This window comes from Pseudorasbora parva, chromosome 9 (genome assembly GCF_024679245.1).
Source record: "Pseudorasbora parva isolate DD20220531a chromosome 9, ASM2467924v1, whole genome shotgun sequence".
NCBI lineage: Eukaryota > Metazoa > Chordata > Actinopteri > Cypriniformes > Gobionidae > Pseudorasbora > Pseudorasbora parva.
In genome coordinates, this window is record NC_090180.1 from 24751209 (window position 1) to 24772332 (window position 21124).

The 21124-nt window shown below is 40.5% G+C and overlaps 1 protein-coding gene across 3 annotated transcripts in view; it reads right to left on the minus strand.

Moving 5' to 3' along the window:
* The window catches only part of mier1b (mesoderm induction early response 1b, transcriptional regulator), a 117798-nt gene that overhangs the window by 4018 nt on the left and 92656 nt on the right, over positions 1-21124 (minus strand). The window lies entirely within an intron of this gene.

The following is a 21124-nucleotide window of genomic DNA, read 5'->3' on the forward strand; positions in this document are numbered from 1 at the left end:
TTTTTTCCAGGATTATTTAATTACTAGAAAGTTCAAAAGAACAGCATTTATCTGAAATATAAAGCTTTTGCAACTTTATAAATGTCTATACTGTCACTTAATTAATTTTTAAGGCACCCTTGCTGAATAAATGTATTCCTTTCTTTGTTTACCACCCCCTACCCCCGGTAGTACAATGTTACAAAATCTTTCTATTTAAGATAAATACTGTTTGTTTGGGTTTTTTTACTTTCTATTAATTAAATAATCCTAAAAGTGTTTTCAACATTGATAATAAACATATATGTTTGTTAAAGGAGCAAATAATCAAATTATAATGATTTCTGAAGGATCATGTGACACTGAAGACGCGAGTAATGATGCTGAAAACACAGCTTTAAATCACAGGATAAATTACACTTTACTATATTCAAATAGAAAACAGTTACTTACATTTTAATAATATTTCACAATATTACAGTCAACATTACTTTTTTATTTTTAATAAAATAAATGCAGCTTTGGTGAAGATACTTATTTCAAAAAGCTTCAGCAGTGTAGGGGCGGGATTTAGATTCTAGAGAGCATTTGATTGGACAGAAGATTTGATGAGAAGGTGAAGTTTGTGATGATGTCATCAAATATGGAGGACCAAATTACTCAAAATGAAATAATTAAATAAATAATGAATTCAATTAAACAACAATTAAATGTACCAGTTTATTCTAAAATAATGAAATAATTAATAAAATAATGTATTTATTGATAAAATAATTAAATTCATTAAATATTAATTAATCCAAATAGATAAAAATACTTTTTTTCATTATTTAATGTGCTTTTACAAAAAGACGTTTTTCATAATAATATGCTGCATTTACGAATGAAGTAACATTTTCCCAAAACATTTTTTTCATAATAATAGAGGACATTTCACAATTGCAAATCAACAGGCAGTGTTTGGTGCTGATTGGAGAATCCTTTCAGATTGATTACTTTTTTTTCTGTCTGGGTCTGGCAAGTGACAAGGAGAAATAGGGGAATTGATTGGAAATTAATATGGAGGTAGGAATTGATCAAGATAAAAACGCACTTAGTTAAACACAGCCACATTTCTCATAGTTTTCAGGTTTTTAGAAAATTCAAAAGTCAAAATACATTTTCAGTCACAAATAAGAAATGAAAAGCACCCTTGGTGTTCTGTGATGTCACCATACAAACATCGATCTGTCATGTCTGTCGACTCTTCAACTTCAAACCAATCAGCGCCAAGCACCGCCCACTGCCTGTTGATTGGCATTTGTGAAATGTCCTCTATTATTATGAAAAAAATCTTTGGGAAAATGGTGCTTTGGAAATGCATGGTTCGTCAAATAGGCGTCATTCGTAAATGCAGCATATTATTATGAAAAACATATTTTTGTAAAAGCACATTAAATAATGAAAAAATTGATTTTTAAACAGTGTGTGGAAGAGGTAATTGTGAAATATATTAAACAATTTCATGTCATTTAAAAAAATAAATAGATACATTTATTTATTTAATTAATATTAAATTAATTATTTAATTATTAAAATATATATATATATATATATATATATATATATATATATATATATATATATATATATATATATATATATATATATATATATATATATATAATTAATTAATTATATCAGAATAAACTGGTACATTTAATTGTTGTTTTATTGAATTCATTATTTATTGAGTTATTTCACTTTGAGTAATTTGGTCCTCCATAATCAAAATCTGTGATAACGGATAACGGAAGTGAGAGACTGTATGTGTTGAATGCTTATATCTCCTAAATGTGAATTTTGTCATTGTGTTGGAACACAGCAACTAAAAAGGGAGGTCATCCCTTCAGACCCATTTGAATAAATCGTGCATACAACATGACACAGAAACTTATTTTTTCCACTATTTTCTAGAATTTAGAAATTACGGTATGTGTGTGTACTTCAGATGTGCAGTGTTTCCCACACATACACTAATTTGTGGCAGACCGCCACAGAATCAACACCGGCTGCCACATATTGCTTTGTCATTCATTCATTTTTACACGCATATTCGTTCAGTTGCATTTCCTTAGCTCTCCCTCCGCCTCTTGCGCGTCTCTTAGTCACTCACTCACTCACTCACTCACTCACTCACTCACTCACTCACTCACTCACTCACTCACTCACTCACTCACTCACTCACTCACTCTAGGTGCGTTGCTTTCGACCGTAAGTCTTGAACAAGTTTTGCTGCATTTAGGTGCATTTAGTGTGGCATAACAGTTAAAACCAGAGCAGTTAAATAACAAGAGTTGCGACACGCGTTCATCACGCGACAGCACGTGTGGTCACGACGCTATCATTAGTTCTAAACAAACCAGCGCTCTGTCAATCAATACATTTGAATAGACCAGTGTTTCCAAACCGGGATGCCGTGAGCAGGGGTGCCGTAGAAGGTGCCAGGATGCACTTGCATACACGTGCTGGCTTCTCAGTTATACACTCCTGAACAAAATCTTAAGACCAGGGGATGCATTGCAAGTTTTACACATTTCGCATCATATTCGTGGATCATAACCGGGTTGTAAGTGCTGCTTCAAAATGCCAAAAGAAGAAACAGGAGAAAGAGACAAAAAATAAAGAGTAAGCAATTTATTGAAAACTGCATTTAAACTCAAACAGGCCGTTCATCAGCTGATCAAAAGTTTAAGACCATAGACATAAAAAGGTCAAATCTGCACAAAAATATGGCTTTCATGTCATTGTTCTTCAAGCAGTCATATTGTCAAGATGTCCTGATGGCAAAGGCAAAAAGGCGTTCCCTCTTTGACCGTGGCAGGATTGTTGAGCTGCACAAGCAAGGCCTTTCGCAACGTGCCATCGCTGCTGAGGTTGTAAGAGAGTCACTTTACATTTCTTAAAAAATCCTGAGAGTTATGGGACAAAAAACTCAAGTGGTAGACCCAAAAAGATTTCACCTGCACTGAACTGCAGGATCTGACATGTTGTCCGTGAAGACACAGGTCGATCCTCAACCCAAATTAAGGCCCTTACTGATGCCGACTGCAGCCCAATAACCATAAGACATAATCTGCTAGAGAAGGGCTTGAAGAACAAAAAAACATCTTCAAAGGCCACGTCTCCTCCCCCGACAAACTTGCCCGTTTAGAATTTGCAAGGGAGCACCAAACATGGGACATTGAAAAGTTGAAGAAAGTTTTATTCTCTGACGAGAACATTTTTTACCTGGACGGTCTTGATGGCTTCCAACGTTACTGGCATGTCAAGGAGATCCCACCTGATATGTTTTCTACGCGGCACCATCATGATCTGGGGTGCTCTTTTATTCAATGGGAAAATGGAGCTTCAGATTGTGCAAGGGGGTTAAACGGCGACTGGCTATGTGGATCTGTTGCAGCGAGCATCCCTCTTGACCGAGGGCCCCCGTCTGTGCGGTAATGACTGGGTCTTTCAACAGGACAACGCTGCAAATCACAAAGCCCGTCTGATGAAGGACTTCTTCAAGGAGAATAACGTTGCTGTTTTGGACCATCCTGCTTGTTCCCCTGATCTAAATTCCATTGAGAACATTTGGGGATGGATGGCAAGGGAAGTTTACAAAAATGGACATCAGTTCCAGACCGTGGATGCCCTTCGTAAAGCCATCTTGACCACATGGAGCAACGTTCCCACCAGCCTCCTGTAAAAAGTCACATCAAGCATGCCGAAACAAGTTTTTGAAGTGATCAACAAGAACGGTGGAGCTACTCACTACTGAGTCCTTTTTTGACACTTTTAGTACTGTTGTGCATTTATTTGGGGCTATGGTCTTAAACTTTTGATCAGCTGATGAACGGCCTATTTGAGTTTAAATGCAGTTTTCAATAAATTGCCTACTCTCTATTTTTTGTCTCTTACTCCTGTTTCTTCTTTTGGCATTTTGAAGCAGCACTTACAACCCGGTTATGATCCACAACTGCAAAATGTGTAAAACTTGCAATGCATCCCCTGGTCTTAAGATTTTGTTCAGGAGTGTACACTACAACAACAGCGATAATAAAAGAAAAACGTGGGCAAAACGGTCTCTCTTTGTAAACTTTGTTCAATGCATGCGAGTGCTGCCGAATGTCCGAATATGACAGCCGTTTTCGCCATCATCACCCGCGTGTAGCCAGAAGACACGAATGAGAACTTGCGCGCCCTGAGATGAAGATCTGTCTCTGTGCACTCGTCCTAAAGCGCGCACACGTCTCACAGCGCGCAAATATTGAGTTATCTTTCGAATCCTGTGCTTGAACGGACAAACTCACACAAGAAGTATGTCAAAATGTCCATCTTGATGAGTATCCAAGACATAGTCTGTAGCCTACTCTATATGCCTTTAGTGAACTTTATACAAAAAAGACGACGACTATCCCTGCATTAGGTCTTAAAGGGGCAGTAGCCTTTACTGCTGTCTGTTTAATGTTAAAAAAAAAAAGATAAAGACATCACTCACTGCTCTTAAATGAATAGCTTTTGTACGTTTAATAAGGATACAATTTTAATTTAAACAGTTAAATATGCAGTTATTTTACATTTGATTACTTTATTCCATTTCTCAACCTAAAATCTAATGTTAGACCCACCTGAAAAACCTGAAAAGCATTGTTTATTTTATTCTTTTCTTTACTCAATAGTATTTATGTGCTGCTGCTTGTATTTAAGTTATTTGTTCTTATTTTCTTTATTTTAATTTGACAGTAGTCCTCTTTCCCCTGAACATAGCAAATACCGAACTGTACTGAAACCGTGATGACTTTTTGTGCCTACAAAAATCTAACTATATTACAATTAATGGCAAAAGGAATGTGTGGAAAACTGATATTTCCAACTTATAATCAGTGTTAGGCAAGTTACTGAAAAATTAGCAATTTGTCACAGTTACTAGTTACTTCTTTTAAAAGTTACTGTATATCAAAAGTAATTAGTTACTAGGGAAATAGTAATGGGCAATATAAACAACATGCAATATAAACGATACAAAATTGGCTTACGATAGAGACTTTAATTCTAATGCACTAATCTAATCACGATAATGCATGTTAATCATCTACCCGTGAAATTTAGAGCCACAAGCTGGCAGCAATGCATCATCGTAGTCGTCATCTTGAGTCAACAAAATTGAAATTGAAACGGAGGAGCTGGTGAAAAACACTGGTGCAACATCCATTGTTTGGACTTGGTTCAGGTTTAAGCCGTCCGACGAGCAGATGCATATAGGGTATGCAACACACACAGTAGTCTTTGTAGTCTCTGCCGTCTGTCACAGCATAAACCGTCACTTCATGAGAATCTACCGTTTAATTTAAGAAAACTGACGTATAATGAACACTCAAACGTCTTCACCCATCAAAATAAAAATTTGGTTTAACGTGAAGAAATTGAAAGAATATATTAGGCTACTGTTGTAGCCTACAGTAGATTTAACTACTTCTCTATGTAATAATAATTTGTCTCTACTAATAACAATAATAATTTTACCTAGATTGTTGCTTATTTTTCCCTTGATTTTTTTTTAAATTAACAATATTTACTTTTAAACAGCATACAGCCTTTATTTACTTTATATCAGCCTTTATGTATTTACTTTAAATGATTATTCTCATAAATAAATAATTGAATGCATTTTTTTTTTAAATGGTTAAAAAAACAAACAAAAAACATTTTGCTGTGGTAACGAGTACCATAACATTTTTATGGTATTGGTACTCACTACTGGAATTTTGGTACTTTGACATCCCTATTACCTAGTTTACAGTATCCGTTCCTTTATTAACAAGACACCAGTTTTCATTCCATTAAGATAATAAAATGTTTAAAACCAAATATGTTACATTAGGCTGCAGGTAAGAAACGTATGTTTCTTTAAAGTCTGGATTTCCTTAGGGTCTGTGTAACCTGTTCTGCAATGGTTCTATTATAATTTATATATTATGATATATATCGTTATTGTAAGAGGCTGTAATGTTGATCGTAATATGGATTTTAGGCTATAACTCCCATCCCAAAACTGGACAAGTTTAAATGCATCTGGTTGTTTAAAAAAAACACATGTAAATTTTACTCCTGGCAAATTGCTAAAAAATAAACGTGTATGTGTTATAGGGTATATATGACATGTTGTAGCAAGATATGAGGGAGCTACTGCAATAAGCATCGCCATCAGTGCTTAGGTTTAGTGATGCACCGATACCAGTACTCGGGTGTCGGTCCGATACTGTGCTCAAGTACTTGTACTCGTAAAACAACTACCCCGATACAACCACACCCGATACCACTTTCGGATGCGGAGCCGCGCAGAAAGTTACATTCGCTGTGCACACTGCCAAGTGAAAAGGGGTCTCGCGTTTTCAACGCGCACGACTGCGATTACTTCATTTTAGCTGTGCGAACCTTCTAACTAGTGCGGACCATAGAGATACGGACTAGGGATGGGTACCGAGCCCTGGTATTAAATGACCCCTGGTGCTAAATTATAAAAGACCGCATTATCGATAAGCTCTGGCGCTTATATTTGCGAGCCGTTTCTATAAGCAATAATATTAAACTATGTGTTGTTGCTAGTCGAAAACCAGAAGAGAGAGAGAGAGAGAGAGAGAGAGAGAGAGAGAGAGAGAGAGAGAGAGAGAGAGAGAGAGAGAGAGAGACGGATAGACAGATAGATAGACAGACAGATAGATAGATAGATAGATAGATAGATAGATAGATAGATAGATAGATAGATAGATAGATAGATAGATAGATAGATAGATAGATAGATAGATAGATAGATAGATAGATAGATAGATAGATAGATAGATAGATAGATAGATAGATAGATAGATAGATAGATAGATAGAACAACAAACAGCCTATGTCAAAATGACCGCTTGGAGAATATTCACTTAATCACAGTTTATGTCTTAAATGGCGTTAGTAGTTGGGAGAAAATATTATGTATATTATCAGATCTGCATTTGGTCTTAAAGTGGCAGCGTCTAATAAACCCAGACGATTGTCATTAATGTGAATCAAACAACTAAAGGCAAAGAGAAAGATACTCGCAAACAGCTTTAAAAAGCATTAATCTATTAATTTGTACAGCGACAACTATACAGTGTTATTTTATATTTGATTACTTTATTAGATATGTTTTGTAAGCCATTACCTGAACAGTAATGTTAGGCCTTCCTGAGATTAAAGCACTGTATTTCATTTGTATCTTTGTTTTATTGTATATTTATTTTATTGATTTGACAATTTGACCATCTTGTTCTTATCGTATGCATATAAAACACAAAAAATAGATGGTTTATATTAATTTTGTTCAAACATTGCTGTTTATTTAGCTATAGATATTTTACATTCTCAGACTATAAAGCAATGTTAATTATGTTCTTAATTTTTCAGTTTATTATAAAAAATTATGACAAAAAGAACCGATAAGAACACTGTTAAAGTACCGGATCAATAAGCAGTATCGTTAAAAGTAGTAATACCGCTAAAACCTTAACGATACCCATCCCTAATGCGGACATGGCGAGTGGGCTATATAACCAAGCTGAACCTCTCGTCACGCAGATACCTCTCGGTAGTTAGTAGTGTTGAAAGTAAAAGTTGTTGAACCAAGCCTGCAGTCTCCCTCTCAGATACTGAAGCTTTCGTGCCTCGATCGTCCCCCGGTGACCGGTTCCACTATACCCGCCCCTCTGTGTTTTCTAATGGACGCGAGGCAAACTAAACAATAAAATTACACTTCAAATATTTTTCCCCCAAAGTTAGTTTATGTCATTGAAGGCAGTTATCATCACAATGATTTCATTTCAAGTGTTCGTTTTTAAAATAAGTTTAGTTTTAGTTAGTTATCTGATGCTTTAAAAACGGGGGGTGTGACGTCATGATTGACAGCTGAGACTGACGTCTTCTCTGAATAAAGTTGTCACTGAGGCACAAACAGACTTTTTTGGAATTTTTGGGAGCAGATTGGTGCTTTAGCTTTAATTTCTACATTTCCATAACAGTTTATTTCACAACAACATAACAATTGTTCTGCATCTGCGAGAGTGTGGCGGGCTTTCGCAGCTGTACTTTCTGCTCTACTTCCTGCGCTCTACTGCGCAACTCCGGTCCCGAAATCGCTACTGCGCAAACCAACGCATGCAAAGCCTGAGGTAAAATTAAATGATTTTGTTTTGCTGCAGATAAACTTTTCAGAATAAAGTATTAATTTCTAGATACAACATTAACACAACGGTGATTTAAACATAGCCTTTGTAATATGTATGTGTGTGCAGGGCCGGCACTAGCTCTTTGGTTGCCCTAAGCAAGATGGACTTTTGCGCTTTTGAAATTTTTATTTAAAATAAATGCCTTTCCGATCTGATATGTGATGGGAAAAGTGAGTTAGAGCGAGTGTGGCAAAAGACGGATTCCAACCTATGACCGGTTTGCTTCAAAACTTGATGACATGCGTCTTACCCCGGCCTAGACTATAGCCACGGTGAAGAACGAGCTGATTTTGTCTGACCCAATCAATCGTTTAGTAAACGACAGTATATTTCTATTTAATGTAAATAATCTGGCATCTAACGTTACTGCAGTAAAAAAAAAAAAAAAAAAAAAAAAATAAAACACTCCACATTTATTACGTACTGGACTTTGATATTTAAATTACATCCATGTAGGTTATTGTAGATTATTGTCAGTGAGGTTATGCTTGTAATACATAGCAATATGCAGAAAACTAGCAAGTGATCCAATATTACTTGATAATACTGATACTACTAAGTACATTTATTTAGTTTGACAACTTATTGGTTGAGATAAGAAGACTAATCTCTATACTGTTTTTTTTTTTTAATCTTCTTCCTTTTTCTTTTTCCATCCCTGTGCATCCGCGGGTTTAGACGCCTCATTTTTGATGAACGTGCAAGGGATGAGCAGAGCACTTGCCTGACCTAACGCCTGAACCAATAATCACCATCAATTCAGTCTAATAATTGATAAGTAATTAAACGTGTGGCTGAGGGCGCCCTATGATGATCATGTTTAATAAACATTATGTTGTATTTTGCTTGTTCTTTTGATTTTGATTATATGCCTAAACTAATGATGTCTCTTACTGAATTATGTAGTAGAAAACCCATGAAAGATCTACGTTATTTTAAAAAATCGATTTTATATTTGGACCATGGGCGGCGCCATTTTGTTTGCGTTCTAGGTTGATGACGTAGAATGGTTGAACTCCTCAATCAGCTGGCGTTACCCATAGCTATTTTTACCACAACGCAACTCGAAAATTGTTTCAGAGTTAAACAAAACCAATGAATTGCTTTGTAATTGTACTTAAAACACACTCAAACATACATGTGCACACAAACTCACCTACACAAGTCACAAACAGATCGGCGGCCGGGCACACACACCTGACAGACTGCGCTGTCTCAATCGAGATGTTGGGCTGCTCAGTCTCCACGACAGGGGCTGAATCCGAAATCGACCCCCTATACCTTAAAATAGGGCATTATTTGAAGGGACGGCCATTTGTAGTGTTGTCCGACACCATATAGGGACATGTTCAAGTGCAGTCATTCAGTCTCACGTTCACCGCAATAACGAGTGTACAGCCGATTTACACACAACAGCTGTCCGACTTCTCGCACTTGATCGTCTTCATTCACTCCTTCAAGTTGTATTAGTGAACAAAAGTAGTGAAAGTAATTTGTGTCTTAAAAGTGAAAGTTTAAAGATTGAGGTTAATTCACTGAGCTTGTGCTCAAACTTTAATGCACAAACCAATCCCATGCATCATCACCAAAACATCCTCCCTCTCTTCCTCACGTTAACTTATCCCATCATCCTACCTAGATATTTCCCTCTGCTGGATACATTAGGCATTGCAGTTAATCTACTGCATATCAACAGTCTATCTATGATATCAACACAGGGAATAGTGATTGAGGGTTATGTATGCGCGCACGCAGTGCGTGTGTGTTCGCGCCGATCTGTTGGGGGGTGTGTGTGTGTGTGTGTGTTCGCGCCGATCTGTTGGGGTGTGTGTGAGCGAGAGAGTTTGTGTGCACATGTATGTTTGGGTGCGTGAAGTCGGACAGCTGTTGTAAATCGGCTGTACACTGCGGTGCAACGTGAGACTGAATGACTGCACTCGAACATGTCCACTATGATGTCGGACAACACTACAAATGGCCGTCCCTTCAAATAATGCCCTATTTCAGGGTATAGGGGGTCGATTTCGGATTCAGCCCCTGTCATGGAGACTGAGCAGCCCAACATCTCGATTGAGACAACGCAGTCTGTCAGGTGTGTGTGCCCGGCCGCCGATCTGTTTGTGACTTGTGTAGGTGAGTTTGTGTGCACATGTATGTTTGAGTGTGTTTTAAGTACAATTACAAAGCAATTCATTGGTTTTGTTTAACTCTGAAACAATTTTCGAGTTGCGTTGTGGTAAAAATAGCTACGGGTAATGCCAGCTGATTGAGGAGTTCAACCATTCTACGTCATCAACCTAGAACGCAAACAAAATGGCGCCGCCCATGGTCCAAATATAAAATCGATTTTTTAAATAACGTAGATCTTTCATGGGTTTTCTACTACATAATTCAGTAAGAGACATCATTTATGTTATATTAAGCCATACAAGTCTCAACACCAGGGGATCCCTTTAAACTCAAACAGGCCATGCAATGCATCCCCTGGTCTTAAGATTTTTTTCAGGAGTGTATTTGCTTCTTATTTAATAAGCAAATATAGCAGACAATATAGCCTTAGCGCTGGCGCGGTCATGCATTGCACGCGTGTCTCATAAATTAACTGAAGCTCGAAATTATATTTAAGTATTGTGTTTCGGATAGTTTAAAAAAAATCAAATGATTCAGAACTTTTTTTTAAAGTGTCCCAATCAACTTGAATTCACCCTATACTTTTTAAAATCATAATTGCATTATATTATGTTGTTTGAAATCCCAAATATTTGACTTTAAACATTCATCATTACCAATTATTCAGTTATTTGTATTTGTACTGAATACTAAATTGTGTTAAGTGTCACAATATTACTGTTTTTTAGCATGCAACTTCTCAAAAACATTAAAAATAGTACACTGAAAAAAAATGTTTTTTGGTCTTTAGTCTAAATATCAAAAAAATCTTAAATCAAGATGCATTTACTAGATACGTAAAATGACAAATTTTGACAAAATTAACTGAGTTTTTGCTTAAATCAAGCAAAATGATCTGCCAATGAGAAAAATAATAATCTTGTTTCTGATTTAAATATTGTTTCTTGTTTCTGTCCCAAACAGAAATAAGATTATTGTTTGTCCCCCATTGCCAGATAATTTAGCTTGTTTTAAGAAAACACGAACAAATATCTTATATCATTTTACGTATCTAGTAAATTAATCTTGATTTAATTTTTTTTAGATATTTGGACTGAAAACAAGAAAACAATACTAAAGAAGAGCATTTTTTGCAGTGAAGTCAAATCTTTTGATCATTTAAAATATAATAGGCCTTGTAATGTGTCTTTGTTGACTACATTCTAAATAAACTACAACAAATATATATTTCCTTTGTCCTGTTGCTTAGCTCCATCTCAGTCACATAACTGAAGCTCATTCATTATGCAGCTCATTATGTGTTCCTTTGTGTCTCAGGTGTGATATGCATATATATTCAGGATTGTTTACGCCTCTTCACATGTGGCCTTTGTAAAGGAAAATTGTCTTACAAAACTTAAATCAATGAATTGTATTATGTGAATTAACAGGCTTAATGATTCTCACATAAGTTTGTTGATTCTCAGATAAGTCACAAAAACTATGGAAACCACATCCATTAGTCTAAAGTATTGTGGCTGCATATCTATTGTGTGTTTTGAGGCCTTCATTTAAAAACACATTTTTGGTTGTTTTTTCAAAACTCATGCATAAACATTATTCTGTCAAAAATACAAGCATTTACAAACATGTTGCTCAATATTATGTTAGCACAGTTTGTGCTGAATACAGTGTAATTACACTTTGCCATTAATGTGTTTACAAGCAACTGAAAAAAGCACAAATGTCAGAGCATGTCAAAACTTCTAAAGGGCCCCAAAACAGCTCAGACTACTTAGGGTTAAATGCTAATGCATTTGCTTGAAGCATAAAATAAAGACTTCTCATGTTTTGGGCCCTTGGATCATGTACCTTTCCTGCATCAGCTCACTTTGTTTCCACTCCACTATTTCTAGATGCACACTTTGTCCATAAAAACATGGTGCTGTAATTTTGCGCGACTGGTGGAAGGTTTGCAAACAGAAAGACCCAACTAATCGATTAATGAGAATCATTATGAATGATTTTCATGATTGATTATTAGTGATTAGTTGTTGCAGCATGTTATATTCATTTTGCGAAGAGGTGTAAGATAAGACCTGTATGCTTTTTTTAAAATGTTTTTTTATTTGTTTAGATTGTGTAGCCTGTTTAGTTTCCAAACACATATGTCCCGCCTCGTCAACAATGCCTTTTACTGTGGTGGTGGTGATAGTTAGCCTAGAAATCTAGACGCACCCTAGCAGCAGGAAATCTAATGCCCATGAGTGTCGTCTAGCAACTCTCAATACCCTTTTGAGCTGTAAACACCAAACTCTTGTCGGGCTAATCACATTGTGTATAGAGAAAAGGACAAAGAACGGCACTGAAGTCATTCTTAAAAAGGGAAGGTGTGTTTGGAGTTTTGCCGACCGGATATGGCGAATGTTTAATCTATCAACGAGCTCCGTTTCACCTTCGTTGCTCTGGTTTGTTGTAGCGCTATCCTATCACGTGCAGAGGAAGAAGCACCGCCGTCAAACAAGCACCAGCGGAACCTGCAGCTGAGGACGACGGATTCCCCCGGTCTCCGCCTTCTCTGCCGTTCCAGCTACGCCATCCGGCGCCAGTATCCTTTTATTCTCTCTTCTTTCTAAAAGAGCGCGAGGCGTTGTTGCAAATGCCTCGCATTTCCTGCGGCTCGTGCAGAGCCCCTCTCCTCAGCGACGACCGTCACATCATCTGTGTGACATGCCTCGGACGGGACCACGCGCAGCTCGCGCTTTCCAGGGGCGGCTGCCCCGAGTGTGATATGATGGCGCTGCAGAGCCTTCGGGGTCGCCTCGCCACCTTCGACCAGGTCCCTCCTCCTGCCGGTGGGCCGCGCCGTAAGAAACGCCGCGACCAGAGGCTGCCAGAGCGGTCAGGCGACTGCACGCCGGATGATTCACTCAGGAGGAACAGCGCCCCTCTCATGCAGCGGCCTGTTCTGTTTCCTTCGGTGGCCCGTCGCCAGAGGAAGACTAGGACAGCCTCTCCACTGCCACTTCGGGTAGCGGGTGGTCAGTTTCTGTCTCGGAACCCCCCGTTTCGACGCAGACCGCCACGAGCTCCAAAACCAATGCTGACGCGGAGCTTATCCGCGTGCTCTCTAAGGCCGTGGAAGACCTCGGACTCGAGTGGTCCCAGCCCGAAGAGCCAACGCGCAGGAGACTGGACGAGTGGTACCTAGAAAGCCGCCGCCTCTCTTCTCCTTAGAAGCCCGCGCCTTTCTTCCCTGAGGTACACGACGAGCTTACTAAGTCTTGGAAGTCTCCCTACTCTGCTCGCGAAAGAATACGGCTAACCTGACGGTCTTAGAGAGGCACCTTTAGCTGAATTTGACCGAGATGAAGGACGCGGATAAAGCCTCCTTCTTGGACGCCCCTATCTCTACTACCGGTCTCTTCCGTCCGTCAGTCGTGGGCTTCGCGGAGCATTTCACCGAAACGCAAAAGGCTTCTCAGGCTATGAGGCACTTTCTACCCAAGCGCTCCAGCTCTTCTTCAGGCCGGGGACGCCCTTAAGGTAGACCGCCACCCTCTCAACCCGCTAAGCCGGCTGCTCCACCTTCTCGGCCTCGCTCCTCTTCTGGAACGCGACAACGCTCCCGCTCCACGAACCGCAGCAGGCAGCCTGAATGCCGGGGACCTCGACCCAAGCTTGTGTTGAACCCCGAGCCTCCGAAGCCGTCCTAGCCGCAAGGAAAAAGAGGAGATGGTCAGGTCTTGCCTCGGCCGGACCTCCATCCCTCCCGGTCTCCCAGTTCCCTGCACCCAGGTGACTGCCGACCTCAGTTTCGCAGCCAACGAGCCCGTTGTCAAACGCACTCGCCTGCACACAAACGCCGTTATCACGGCGACCCAAATAAATCTCAAAAATAGCTTTTTCTCTGTAGTAAATGTGCCCACATATCAGTCTGCACTCCTACACTCATATACCCCTTCCACCCATGCTATAAATGTCCCGGCGCCCACTCCACAGTGCACGCCGCCATACATAAGCATTAGCCCCTCTATGTCACAAGCACAAAATGGCAGCGCTACCGAGTTCCCTCCAGTAGGCGACTCTTATCCGCGCCAGCTCCAGCCACTATCGCGTCGGGCTCAGGCCTGGCAAGCCATGCCCGGTGTATTAAATTGGGTTGTGAACATAGTAAAAAGGGGCTACTCGCTACAGTTCGCTCGCAGGCCCCCGCGCTTTCGCGCCGTGGTCGAGACCTTGGTGAAAAGCAGCGTCAGTCACGTGCTTCGCACCGAGATTTCGAAACTGTTAGAGAAGGGAGCGGTGGAGCCCGTTCCCCCATCCCGAAGCGAGTCGGGCTTCTACAGCTGATACTTTCTCGTTCCGAAGAAGGACGGAGGGCTCAGGCCAATCCTAGATCTAAGGCATTTGAACAAAGCTTTAATGTCTCGCTCTTTCAAAATGCTGACGGTGAAACAGATCCTCGCGCACATTCGCCCCGGGGACTGGTTTTTCACGATAGATCTGAAAGATGCATACTTTCACGTTCAGGTAGCCCCCCACCACAGGCCATTCTTGAGATTCGCCTTCGAGGGGCAGGCTTATCAGTGCACGGTCCTGCCATTCGGGTTATCCCTGGCGCCCTGCACGTTTACGAAATGTATGGACGAGGCATTAGCCCCGCTCAGGCTGAAAGGGATGCGGGTGCTCAACTACCTCGACGACTGGCTAGTGATAGCCCAGTCTCGAGCACAACTACTAACACACAGGTCCTGGCTCCTCAACCATTTAGACTGTTTGGGTCTCAGGATCAATATCGCCAAGAGCTCGCTGTCCCCCACTCAAATGATATCTTTTCTGGGCATAATTCTAGACTCGAGACTCATGAACGCGCGGCTAACGACACAGCGCGCGCTATCCGTCCAGAACATGGCGGCTTCATTCAAAGCCGGGACTCGTGTTCCCCTGAAACATTTTCAGAGGATGTTTGGCCTTATGGCCTCGGAATCGTCAGTGCTCAGGCTGGGCTTGTTACACATGCGTCCCCTCCAGCATTGGCTACACACCCGTGTCCCTCCTTACGCATGGAAATAGGGCCGTCTTCCCGTCAAAGTCAACCACAGCGTTGTCAAAGCTTTGGCTCCTTGGACAGGGACAGAGTGGTATCGGATGGGCGTGTTTATGGGCACGGTTACGAGGTTGAAAGTGGTCTCGACAGATGCCTCCACTCGAGGGTGGGGAGCCCTACACGAGGGCAAGCCGATCTCTGGCCTGTGGACAGAAACAGAGAAACGGCTGCACATAAACTGTCTAGAGATGAAAGCGGTCGCCTTATCGCTGAGAGCTTTCCTTCCACATATAAAGAACCACTACGTCTTGGTTCGTACAGACAACACGTCGGTGGTAGCGTATATAAATCGCCAGGGCGGCCTGAGATCACATTCTCTTCACCGCATGGGGAAGCATCTCCTTTTATGGGCAGAGCACAACCTGAGCTCCCTGAGGGCGGCTCACGTGCCAGGTATTCTGAATCTGGGTCCGGATATGTTATCCAGGGGGCCCATTCCCCCAGGGGAATGGTCTCTTCACCCGCAAACGGTTCTCTTAATTTGGAACACCTTCGGCAGAGCGAAGGTGGATCTCTTCGCCTCAGAAGACAACACTCACTGCCCAATATTTTTCTCCAAACGCAGGGACGCCCTGGCCCATGTCTGGCCCAGTCTCCCGCTATATGTTTTCCCCACGATCGCGATGCTGCCGCAAACCATCAAGAAAATCGGGGAGACAGCATCCACGGTGCTTTTAATAGCCCCGCTCTGGAGGAACCGAACGTGGTTCTCCGATCCGATCCAGCTGTCAGACACAGCCCCATGGACCATTCCACTGAGGAAAGACCTCCTCACGCAGGCGAAGGGGAAGATCTGGCATCCCAGTCACGAACTATGGGCCCTCCACATATGGCCCATCAACTGGTATCGGGAAACCTCTCTGACAGAGTTATGAACACTATTGCGGAAGCTAGAGCCCCCGCGACTAGGCGGCTTTATACTCTGAAGTGGTCGGTGTTTTCTAACTGGTGTACCGTCCGAAATATCGAAGCACGCTCATGCGAAACAGCAGAAGTGCTCTCCAAGAGCTACTGGATGCGGGTCGTTCCCCCTCCACGCTCAAAGTTTATGTCGCCGCCATAGCAGCTAACCACGCTCAGATCGCGGGACATTCACTAGGGAAAAGTGAGCTCATTGTACGTTTTCTTAAAGGGGCTAGGAGATTGAACCCCCCTCGCCCCCCCTCGGTCCCTATTTGGGACCTCGCGGTGGTTTTAGACGCTATGAAGGGTCCTCCCTTCGAGCCACTCCAGAACGCGACCATAAAGCTTTTATCACTCAAAACCGCGTTTCTACTGGCTCTGGCCTCGGTTAAACTTGTGAGTGACTTACACGCACTCTCAGTGAACCCGTCCTGTCTCGAGTTCGGGCCCAACAACTCCAAAGTTGTTCTCAAACCGAGACATGGTTTTATACCCAAAGTGCTTTCTACCCCTTTTAGAGCACAGGTTATTACTCTGCTTCCATTACCCGCGTCTCAGTGTGAACAGGACGCGAACCTACTCTGCCCGGTCAGAGCTTTGAGACTGTATCTGGAGCGCTCCTCCCCCTTCAGGCAGTCGGACCAGCTGTTTATCTGCTTCGGCGGCCGCACTAAAGGTTGTGCTGTCACGAAGCAAAGACTCTCACACTGGATAGTGGACGCGATCTCGCTGGCATATGAGTCTATAAACCTGACTTGCCCTATAGGCGTTAAAGCCCACTCCACTAGAGGCATGGCCTCATCTTGGGCTTAGTCGTGTGGCATTTCTTTGGAAGATATCTGTGCAGCGGCAGGCTGGGCCTCTCCGTCCACTTTTATCAGATTCTACAAATTGGAGGTTCCAGCTCTACAAGCAGGGCTTCTCTCCATCTAGGCTCTATCTTGGCCCTGGCAAACAGATTGCCTTACGTTTTGGCCTGTACACATTAGTCCTTAAGCACTTATTCATTCATCATAAGATCCGACTATGTCCGATCAGCTGTTCAATCGAACTTCCGATTCTTCATTCCCCTTAAAAGCCGCCTCTGTCGGTCTCTCGGGGGTTTATTAACATGTGCTTTGGGTATACTGGGTCAGTCAGCACACACGGCGCTTTACATTGTGTTCCCCATACGTAATACGAGGAACCTCTCTCGAAAGGGAACGTACTCGGTTACTTTCGTAACCTCGGTTCCCTGAGAGAGAGGAACGAGTATTACGTTCCGTGCCGTGTTTATGCTTCTCAGGTATCGCTTCAGTCGATCTTAAAACCTGACACCTATGGCGAATTAGGGTCTTATATAGCCTCCTGTATGCAAATATAAGCACCTTTTACGGCGGGCTTTCTGGAACGCCCCCCATTGGTTCGTTCCTCTCAGCCGCCTCACCATAGGTTCCTGCAGTTGCCGCGGCCCGGCCAATCAGAGCGCTCCTCGCGCTGGGCTATGGCCGTACAGCGGCACTACCCTTTACATGGATACCTTTATTAATAAAGTTTTGCTTCATATTCTCGAGAAAAGGAGTTTTCCCCATACGTAATACTCGTTCCTCTCTCTCAGGGAACCGAGGTTACGAAAGTAACCGAGTATGTTTTCACAAAAGAGAGTAACGCGATTAAAGAACTCATTTCAATTTCAGTACCTTATTTTCCGGACTATAAGTCGCACTTTTTTTCATAGTTTGGTGGGTCCTGCGACTTATAGTCAGGTGCGACTTATATATCAAATTTAATTCATACTGACTGACAAGAATAAACATTTAGCCGCGAGAGGGCGCTCTATGCTGCTCCTGTAGCCTAACCCAGAAAAAAAATTACTGAAAACAGAAAAAAACTCTTAACTGAAATATTAACTTAAAGACAACAACTTAGAAAGACTGAACACAAACAAAATGCCCCAATAAAGAAAATCTTATTCCGCAAATTACAAACTGCATGTAATAAAATATGCAGCCGAGAACGATTCACAGCGTCCGTCTCGCGCGGCTGAGCCTCTCCCGGCAGAGAGTTCAAGCATCTGTGGACTCGTTCCTTCAGCTCTGGCCATCTTGCTTACAGTCCGTGATTAGCTTTTTTTGTTTTCTTCATTACAGTTAAAGTAACGTCTGCTTTTCGCCAGTCCTTTATAAGTTTCTCACTTACTTCAAACTTTGTTTTTCCAACAACAAAACCTGAGCCAAATATTACATTTCTATAACTGTGATAAGTTGTTGAATTTAACAAATTACTAAAAACTAGTGCTGTCAATCGATTAAAAACTTTAACTAGATTAATCACACATTTTTTCTGTGATTAATCGCAATAAAAAAATAAATGTTTTTGTACGTTTTTAACATATTTTTAAAATAATAATTTCACAGTTAATCAAATTAATGTAGAAACAACATAAAGACAGTATATTTTAAATACTTGTTTAAATGGCATTTTTTTATGAATGAAGGCCAGTATTACTGATTTTAATACAGCTACTGTTTTTTTTTTTTTTTTACATTTATTATTAGGCTTCAAAAATATAAAAATATAAGTTTTTAATTTCAGTAAACTTAAAACAATGCTATAAAACCTATAATAAATGTCATGTCTACTCCTGCCCTTCCTGTCTTAACAGTTAGGAAATATACAGAAATGTAATAAAGTTATCAAAGTTATAGGCAGTCTGCACTGCATAAACTATAAATGAAATAGTTAATCCTTATTAAAGCTACAAAAGTTATTTAGTCAAGAGCAGCGAGTCATTTTCTCTGTTCCCTTTTTTCTTTAACTTTACTGACAGGAAGCCATATTGGCTGCTGTCCCTTTAAGAGCAGACAGACACGCGGATCTCACTGTTTACTGTCTATGGATTGCGCCTCATTCTCTCACAACTCTTTTTGTTCATTTTAGACTTTATATAAATCATTTAAGATTGCTCTTATGATGATAGTCGTTGAAGATATGCCTAGATAAAACGTAAGCCAGCCACTTCTGTTGAGCGCGCAGTGTTCTGAGATGATGCCGAACGACCACTGAATATGACATCAGCATCAAACATACGTTGAGACGGAGATGAAAGATCTTTGATTATGTGCCCAGATATGCTAAAGCCCATATTTAAATGAACTAACGCGAATGCAGATAGAATTTCAATCAGAATAGGACACCTGATAGTCTGAAAAAATAATACCTTAAATTTGACAATTTTGATTTATCACTTTTTAATACTTTTTAAAACCCCGCGGACACCCTGCTGCAGCAGTTGGTGCTGCTATGACTACGAACCACAACAGTCACATCTTTGAGATCAATTAAATTTAATGAATCAATTTCATGTCAGATGATGTCACATCAATTTCAAATGAGCGCAGAATACCGTCCGAATGGTGATATTATATTATCCTAACACTTCTCTTCATGTGTTTTGATATACCTTAGCTACTTACAATCTTATGCAATTAAGCATGCTTTTATTTCAACTTTTGCGGGAACCAATCACAGACTAACTTATCCACCTGGCACGCTATTGGCGGGTTTAACACGATGACGGATAGAGAAATTATGAATTGTTGCTCATTGATCATTGCTCTTGTAGTCTGTTTAGTTGACTATCCAATTGCATACAGAGTTATTCCAATAATGCTCGTTGCTCATGCCTCTTGTGCAGTAGAAAACACAGAGCAGACTCCCCAGACCAATGTTTAATCTTAAATTGAGCTTGGTCTGGTGATATCCAGACAACTTATAAACTAGAAAATCATGTGAAATTGACTTTTTAAATCAATTTGATTTATATTAGTAATTATTTAAATAATTTATTTAAAGACATGTGTCTTTTCAAACACGGCAAATGACCTTCTGTAAAGCCCATGTATATAAAAAACACACACACACACACACACACATAATTTCAAGCATGCTAAGTCTCAAAAACACCCAAAAAGATAATTAAACTTTGACACTTTGCCATAGCAATATGTATAATAAAATATAAAAACAGTATATAAAATATCAGGAATCCATTCATATGTCAATATCTGTCATGTTTTAACATTATACTGATGAAGTTTGAAGTAAATCGGGTGAAAGTAAAACAGTGATTCAAAACATTTTCAAAAAGTTACACACATCCTGCTGCCAGTTGGTGGCGGTATAACTTTGACTGAATATTGGCATGTAGATGTCTTCAGGCCAGGACTCTTGTCAAACATTTTTGTCAACACATGACGTTTGAGGCAGATCAGACATTGTATGCTTGAGTTACAACCAATCAATCAATCAATCAACTTTATTTATATAGCGCTTTTACAATCACGATTGTGTAAAAGCAGCTTCACAGTGTCAAACAGGATAATATTGCAACAAAATTAGATTTGGCTGTACAGTCGTACTGGAGAAAACAGTGATGTTATCAGCTTATTTTAATTTATCATATAGCGACAATATGACAAAAACTTCCTGGTGTCATGGCCGCCTCGGACACACCCTTCAGGGAAAACTAAAGATCTTCCCAATTTAACGCCACAAAGGCCTTTAGATTAGACTGTGCAAATATGATGTTGATATGATTAAATCTCTAGGAGTTTGTTAAAGTACAACGTCTGGCAATGGCAAACACTGCACCAATTTACCAAAGAAAATTCTAAATATCCTATATAATAAATAATTTCCTGTTGGTTTTTCAGATTTGGCACCCAGGGTCATTTTTGTAGGTATTGGGCTGTTGAATGCGTCTACCAAA